Source organism: Malus domestica, chromosome 14 (assembly GCF_042453785.1).
Source record: "Malus domestica chromosome 14, GDT2T_hap1".
In the NCBI taxonomy this organism is placed as follows: Eukaryota; Viridiplantae; Streptophyta; class Magnoliopsida; order Rosales; family Rosaceae; genus Malus; species Malus domestica.
This window is the reverse complement of record NC_091674.1, coordinates 12,925,448-12,933,907: the sequence shown is the minus strand read 5'-3', so window position 1 is coordinate 12,933,907 and position 8,460 is coordinate 12,925,448. Positions and strand designations below refer to the sequence as shown.

Sequence of the window (8,460 nt, the reverse complement as noted above, 5' to 3'; positions counted from 1 at the left end):
CTACGTAAAAGGATAAGTGGCATTCAACAAGATGAAGGTGAATCCTTTCCTACTTATTATGAACGTTTTAAATCTCTTGTTGCTTCATGTTCACAGCATCAAATGAAGGAGGAACTACTTCTACAATACTTCTACCAGGGACTTCTACCAATTGAACGTCAAATGTTAGATGCCTCAGCGGGAGGAGCATTGGTGGACAAGACCCCTACGGCTGCAAAGATGTTGATTGCTAATCGAGCGTTGAACGCTCAACAATACGAAGGTGTTGGACAAAGGAGCATGCCACGGCAACATCAAGTCAATGAGGTAAGTGCCATAACCGAACTTCAAAATCAAATGGCTAACCTTACTACGTTGCTTTCTCAGGTGGTGGAAGGTCCAAAAGTCAAACCCGTAGCTTCTTGTGGCGTATGCTCCATGCAAAACCACAATACGGACAAGTGCCCACAGTTGATCGAGAATGGAGGGTGGGAGACACTCAATGCCGTGGGATATGGCAACCAATACCAATCACGTGGTGATCCGTTTTCCAATACTTACAATCCCGGTTGGCGTGATCATCCGAATTTCAAATGCCGAGACCCACAACAAGGCCAACAACAAAGCGGATTTAGGCAACAACCCCAGGGTTTCTATCAAAAGCCGTTGGCACCACCACAAGCCCAAGCACAACCTGCCCAAAGCAATGCAGGTAATTCAAGTGATAATGATAAGATTTTTCAATTACTTATTACCTTGACGCAGGAAGTCCAAAATCAAGCCAAAGAGAGGCAAATCCAAGACAAGAGGGTGGACAACTTGGAGAAGCAAGTGGGACAAATTGCCGAGTTCATAGGGCAATTTCGTGAGCAAGGAAGGTTGCCTAGCTCAACGGTGGTCAATCCGAAAGGTGGATTCGAATCTGCAAAGGCTATCACGCTAAGAAGTGGGAAAGAAGTAGGAATCGAGCCAAAACCATCCAAATTTGGCCCCAAGGAGGACGAGAAGTTGAAAATTGAAGAGGAAAACCAAGCAAAGGCCACGGCAAGGATTGAGCAATCATTGCCGCAACCACCCAAGCATTCCAATTCGGCCAACACAGGTAAGAAAGGTCCAATTCCATTTAATTCTAATGTTATTCCTCCGGATGTACCCTTTCCTAGCAGATTTTTGCAATCCAAGAACGAAGAGGAGGTAAAAGATGTTCTAGAGACATTTAGGAAAGCTCAAGTCAACATACCCCTTTTGGATGCAATCAAGCAAATCCCGAAGTATGCCAAGTTCTTAAAGAAGCTTTGTACAACAAGGAAACGTTTGATAGGAGCATATTTATGCGCCTTAGTTAGCTAGTTCTTATGCATTTTAGTTATGTTTTCTTAGTTTAAAGTAGTCTTTTAAGTTACTTTCATGTGTTTTCAGGTTCAAAGGGGCATAATACATAAAAGATGGCAGAATGGTGCATTTTAGAGCAAAAGTGAGCTTGGATTGAAAAGTACATGCTTGGAGCACAAGGAATGGACGAGTTTGAAGGTCAAGGGAGCTTAAGAAATGAAGAAATGAAGGTGAAGAACAAAGAATTCAGAATTAGAAACCAAAGTTTCTAAAGTTGGAAGTTTCTATTCTCGGAGGTTTCCATTTGTGAGAGTTTCTATTCTTGGCTTTGGGCTTCTAGATGACCCATCCTTACCTCTTGGACAAGGCCGCACCTTCCTAGCCCAATTCATCTTGGATCCTCACTTAGGCCCATTGCATATTTCTGACTTCTAAGCCTTTGCCGCACCTAGGCCCCAAAATATCTGATTTCCTTGCCTTGCAAGGCTTTCTAGAAGGCCTATCCACACTCCCACCAAATCTGCTGCACCCTAGCCCTTTTCCCATGCAAATTCCTATTGTTTTAACCTAATTTCTGGTGGATTTGGGTTTCTAGAAACCCTAATCTGATTGCTAGGGTTTTTAAGTGCCTATATATACTCATTCTAACCCTTTGGCCGAACTTACCACTCCCCATCTAATTCATTCACGCCAAAAACCCTAGTTACATCCTTGCCGCAGCCTTTCACCCTAAAACTTCCATATTTCTGATTTCTACACCATTGCCGCACCATCCCCTTCCCCAAACCATTCCTACATCCTTCCATAACCATTCATCCACCTTGTGCAGCCACCAAATGAGGAGAAAGAAGGAGTGCCGTGCAGTCCAAAGGAAGGAGAAGCCTTGCACATGCAATCTGCCATTAGTGGAGTGTTTGGAGTTCTTTCTTTCTTTGTTTCTGTTTTCATGTTTAATTTAACTTGCCTTTCAATTATGTTAGACATGTGGAACTAATTTCTTTTTAGTTAGAGGTGAATTTGAAGCCATGGACATATGTTTTATATGATTTGATTTCTTCCAATCATGATTTCAGAAATTGTGAATGTGATTTACTTATCTATTGGATTGATAACTTGTTTATGTATGTGGTTGAGGGTCGACACTTAATTTGCATGCCTAAACTTGATGCTAGGATATAAGAGAATTTCACCTAATCGTTATTAACTTATATTCATAAGTAGTGAAAGTCGCTAGTCACGATTGTGTTAAGTAAATCCTAGGCAATAGTAACATGCGTATCCCATAGTTATGAATGCCTCGTCAATGCTTATGATTTCCATTAAACTTAATGATCTTTGATATGTGTCTCTATCATGCGTATTCCATAGTTAGGGTCCTTGATAAGAATAATTTGGTTGTAATGCGTATTCCATTCAATTCAATGAATCTAGGGAAATCTGAGAATTAATTGGTGCAATCTAGTTAATTTGGGGCATTGTCATTCATGGTTTGTTGAAAGAGTAATTGGAGATCGAGTTGTATGCATATGTTCATGTGTGGATAAGGAACCCTCTAACTAGCTTCTCACCATTCTATTTAATCACAATCTGTTTTGCTTTACATTTGTTTTTAAAGTTTGAGTTTTAAAGTTTTAATTTCGTTAAAATCATTCCCCCATTGATTTTAAAGTGTTAGATTAGTTAGAAATCCATTTAGTTGTGTTTTTAAGTGTTTTGAGTCAAGTCATAGTCCAAATTCGTCCAAACTAGTGTTAGGTACTCAAAACTGCCCAGAAAGTGGTTTTAAGGCAGTTTTGAGCCTTTTAGTTGCTGTTTTGAGTTTTTGGTTTGTTTAGGTGTTTTAAACCCTAGTTTTGCATTAATTGAGTCTAGTTTAGTGTTCTACATTATATTTTTATGTTCTTGAGTCAGTTTTACATTGATTAGCATCCCTAGTTAATCCCCGGTTAGAACGATCCCTATTTGCTCATATACTACAATTGTCATCCATAGGGTTTAATTTGTGTGTCAATTTAATTCTCACATCAACGTTTTTGGGAGAAAGAAGTGGTACATGTAAGTGAGAATGTCTCCGCCATGTTGCAACGCAAACTACCCCCCAAATGCAAAGATCCGGGTAGTTTTACAATTCCTTGTGTCCTTGGTAACACTCGCTTTGATTCCGCCCTGTTAGATTTAGGTGCATCTATAAATGTCATGCCATATTCAATTTATGCATCTATGAATTTAGGCGAGTTGAAAAATGATGGCGTGATTATTCAATTGGCCGATCGATCTAATGCCTATCCAAAGGGAGTTTTGGAAGATGTTTTGGTGCAGGTAGACCACTTGATTTTCCCGGCAGATTTCTACGTGCTCGATATGGAGGATACAGGATTCTATAGACGATTCATCAAGGACTTCTCAAAAATTGCACAACCCCTTTGCCATCTCCTTAAAAAAGAAGTGCCATTCATGTTCAATGAGGAATGTGAGAAGGCCTTCAAACACCTCAAGGAATTGCTTACTTCGGCCCCTATCATAATTCCACAAGATTAGAGTCTTCTTTTTGAGCTCATGTGTGATGCCTCAGATTATGCAATTGAAGCTGTTTTAGGCCAAAGAAAGAACAAGTAGCCACATGTCATCTATTATGCTTCCCGGACCTTAAATGATGCTCAATTAAACTACTCCACCACTAAAAAAGAACTCATTGTTGTTGTGTTTGCATTAGATAAATTTCGTTCTTATTTAATTGGCACTAAAGTCATTGTTTACACTGACCATGCAGCTTTGAAGTATTTGCTCACAAAGAAAAGAACCCAAACCAAGGCTTATTCACTGGATGCTTCTTCTCCAAAAGTTCGATATTGAAATTCGGGACAAGAAAGCGAGTGAAAACGTGGTGGCTGACCACTTGATCCGTTTGGTTCATAATGAGGAGTCATTACCTATCCCAGAAACGTTCCCTGATGAGCAATTGCTGTCCGTTAAGGTAAGTGAACCATAATATGCAGATTTGGTGAATTATTTGGTGTCTAAACAAGTCCCAAGTATCCTAAACAAGCACCAACGTGATAAACTTAAAAAGGATGCACGATTTTATGTTTGGGATGACCCATATTTGTGGAAATATTGCTCTAATCAGATTGTACGTAGGTGTGTGCATGGGTCCGAATTTCATTCAATTTAACTTTTTGTCACACATATACGTGTGGTGGCCATTTTGGCACACAACGCACAGCACATAAGGTTTTAGAATGTGGATTTTATTGGCCTAATGTCTTCAAGGATGCTAGAACTTTTTGTATTACTTGTGATGTTTGGGGCATTGATTTCATGGGTCATTTTCCTTCCTCACATGGTTTCCTTTATATTTTGCTTGCTGTGGATTATGTGTCAAAATGGGTGGAAGCAAAAGCCACCTGTACTAGTGATTCTAAAGTGGTTGCATATTTCATTAAAACTAACATATTTGCAAGGTTTGGAATGCCAAGAGTTCTCATAAGTGATGGAGGTTCTTATTTTTGCAATCGAACCATCGAGGCGCTGCTCAAGAAATATAATGTCACACATAAGGTTTCAACACCTTATCACCCTCAAACAAGTGGCCAAGCCGAGGTTTCGAATAGGGAAATCAAGCAGATTTTGAAGAAGACCGTGGGACCAACTAGGAAAGATTGGAGTATGCATTTGGATGATGCACTGTGGACGTATCGTACAGCCTACAAAACACCCATTGGCATGTCCCAATTTTGGCTCATCTATGGCAAACCATGCCATCTTCCCGTGGAATTAGAGCACAAGGCGCATTGGGCTATCAAAACATTCAACATGGACATAGATACGGCTGGCATTCATAGGAAGCATCAATTGAATGAACTTGAAGAGATTAGGCACGAGGCGTATGAGAATGCTCGAATTTACAAAGAAAAGACCAAGGCATTCCATGACAAGATGATTCGTAGCAAGACATTCTCCATTGGCCAGAAAGTGTTACTTTTTAATTCCCGCCTTCGTTTGTTTTCGGGTAAGTTACGTTCTAAATGGATTGGCCCGTTTGTTATTACTAATGTCTTTCCCTATGGTTCAGTCCAAATCCAAAGTTTCAAGACCGGCCACGAATTCAAAGTGAACGGGCATCGTTTGAAGCCTTACTACGATCTTTTTTAGGAGCATGTGGTGGAGGAACTACCCCTCTATGCCGTGGGGTCCAATTAAGCTTAAGATGAGCTTTCGTCCGGCTGCAAGACGTTAAAGCAAGCACTTCTTGAGAGGCAACCCATGCATTCAACTAGGGAACGATGGAATTCTCACTCCTAAACCAGATTTGCATCCCTAAATCCTTCTCTTTACTGCATTTCTTTTGCCATGCTTGTCATGCTTGTTCGTTGTGTTATTTGCATGCTTATGTGTGAGTCTTTGTTTGCAACATTGAGGGCAATGTTTGGTTTAAGTGTGGGGGGGGGGGGTAAACAAGTGTTTTTGTTGCAAATTCATGGGTTTGTATCACCTAGCACCACTAGAGTTGTTTCTCACTGTTTTTTAGTGTTTTTAGTGTATTTTGAGATGTTTTAATGTGTCTTGATAGAAAAATATGAAAATTTGAAAAAAAAAAAGTTAGAAAACATTTTGAAAAACCTAAAAAAAGTGTTTTAGAGTTGTTTTTGTGTGTTTGTGCCTTAGGGTACCTTCCAACACAATGATGAGGATTCAGTTTTTAATTGCATGACTGTTAAAAAAAGCTACAAACATGGATGGAAGTTTGATAAGCTCTTTAGTTAATACTTGATTATAGTTGACGTTTACAAATTCACATGTAATTACAAAGGAAAAAAAATTCCAGTTTTTGTAACATGCTTGAAGGAAGGAACTCAAAATAACGCTACAACCTTGAGAGACTTGTGCCTAAACTTTATTTGGAGAGTTATTAATCTGTGATGTTTTTGTTTTCTAAAGTCGTTGCATGATCTCATTATTTCTTTGCTTGGTTGCTACTTAGACTGTGTTTTTCATCATTTTAAGTTCCAAATACTAAAACTCATGCCCGTTTCATTCAAAGCTTAAAATTGAGTGCATAACATATAACAAGATGAAGTTGTTTAGTAGTTACCACTAGAGCCAAAAAGCCTTCATCCCATGCATTTGTTTTGTAGGTTTAACCCATTTGAGCCTTGTTTAGCCTATTTTCTTTGTTAGCCACATTATCCCTACCTAGCCTAGAATAGGACTATCCATACCCTTGTTCTTAAACTGTAGTGGAGCATAACTTAGAAGGAATTCCTTTTGATGAACATTATGCAGAAAAAAAGTGTGGGGGAAGGGTTTTCAAAGTGTGTTTTGTGTACCAAAGTGAAAAGGCACAGGTTTGAAAGAAAGAAAAAGAAAAGAAAAATTTGTGTGAAAAGAAAGAAAATGAGTTGAAAATAAGTGAGAATGAACTCATAAGTATTGGTTGTTGAAGAAAGGGTCCAAAAGTGTGAATCTGGCCCTAAGTGTTTTGTTAATCTTCCCTTTGTGCTTAAGTGGATTTTTGCATTCAAAAGTGAATTCTAAGTGTCAATTTCATTACCTTGCTTACTATTGCTTTAAGAACGTTTGTCTATCCTTACCTTTGGTTGTTAGCCAATACCCTAGCCCCGTCACAAACCTTAGACTTCAATCATGGGTGTTATGTGTTTTAATCTGTGGAGTTTGAAATTGATATGAGCATATGGAATCCCTGGTTCTCGCTTCTATGTTGTGGCATTCTATTCATGAGATCATATATATATATATATATACACACACACACACACACACATGCATTAATAATTCCAGAAAGTGCCTTCTTTGATTATAACATATGTGAGTGACTAGTCTACATGTTTACATCAATCTTCTCACATATACCTAGTATTTGGAGTGTAGTCAGAAAATCTATGTGAAAATAGAGAGTATATTTGGTGCGGAATTGAGGGAATTCTCTAAGGCATGTTACTACATTCAAAACCTATGTGAGTGGTGACTATGATTAAGTGTGTGCTCGAGGGTAAGGATTGCTAAAATATATGTGAGTAGTGATTTTTAATATGTCATGTTTCATTGGAAATCCCTGAGGCAAACGTTGGAAGGTCTCGGTTATGTTTTGTTTGTTTCGTTTGTTTTGTTTTGCTCGAGGACTAACAAAAGCTAAGTGTGGGGGAATTTGATAGGAGCATATTTATACGACTTAGTTAGCTTGTTTTCTTGCATTTATGTTGTTAGTTCATAGTTATTTTAGTATTTTAAGCTATTTTCGTGTGTTTGTAGGTCCAAAGAGCTAAAGTAGCAAGAAAGTGCATTTTGGAGCATTTTTGGGCTTGGAATGGATAGCACATGCATAGAGCAAGTTGGATAGACAAAATTGAAGACCAAAAGAGGCTAGGATTATGTTGAAGTTATGAAGAAATTAATTCAATAAAAGGAAGGAAGGATGCAAGCAAAAAAGAAGGAATGTTAGCCAAGTTACCTTATTTTGTCCTAAACTTTCCTAATCCTAATTCACCTATGTTCCAGCTACAAAGGGGTGTCCTAAATACTTTAGGACACTTAATTACATGTTTCTAGAAGACCTAATCCCTGCCACAAAGGGTGCCACACCTTTCTTCCCTTTCCTTTTTCCCTTGCCGTGCAAGGGATCCTCCTTTCCTCTTTTCCTACCCTTGTCGCATATCCTTTTTCCTTGTGGACTTAGAATTAAAATCCTTCTAAAATAATTAAAACTTTCTTTTCTCTTTCCCTTTAATTATGCCGCACCCTAGCCTTAATTCCCTAGGGTTTTGACATACTTGGCTATTTTTATTTAAGTTCCTTGTCGCAGCCTTCCTTCAACCATTCATTACCATTCATACTTTCAGCAATTCTCCCATACAATTCATCACTCAAACCTTCACTCATACCTTGTGTCGTAGCAAAGAACAAGAAGGAGGACCCTTGGACGTGCTTGCCATTCAAGTTGGATTGCTGGAACGTTTTTAGGTGTTTTCAATCTTTTGTTTTCAATGTCTATGTTTATGTATCTTTGTTTTGCGAACATGAGGAGCTAAACTCGTTTTAGCTAGGGGGAAATTCAAAGCCATGAACATGTTTGCAATATGAATTGATTACTTCCAGTTATGATTTTATAAATCATGAATGCAATTTACTTAA

At 38.6% G+C, this 8,460-nt stretch overlaps 1 long non-coding RNA gene across 2 annotated transcripts; it reads left to right on the top strand.

Moving 5' to 3' along the window:
* Positions 1–3,685: 3,685 nt before the first annotated feature.
* On the top strand, positions 3,686–8,460 carry LOC139191599 (uncharacterized). Of its 2 annotated transcripts, XR_011575689.1 has the most exons (3): positions 3,686–4,285; positions 4,773–5,549; positions 7,582–8,460. It is a non-coding gene; the product is annotated as an uncharacterized lncRNA (long non-coding RNA). The 2 variants fall into 2 exon arrangements; XR_011575688.1 differs by having other exon boundaries at positions 3,686–5,549.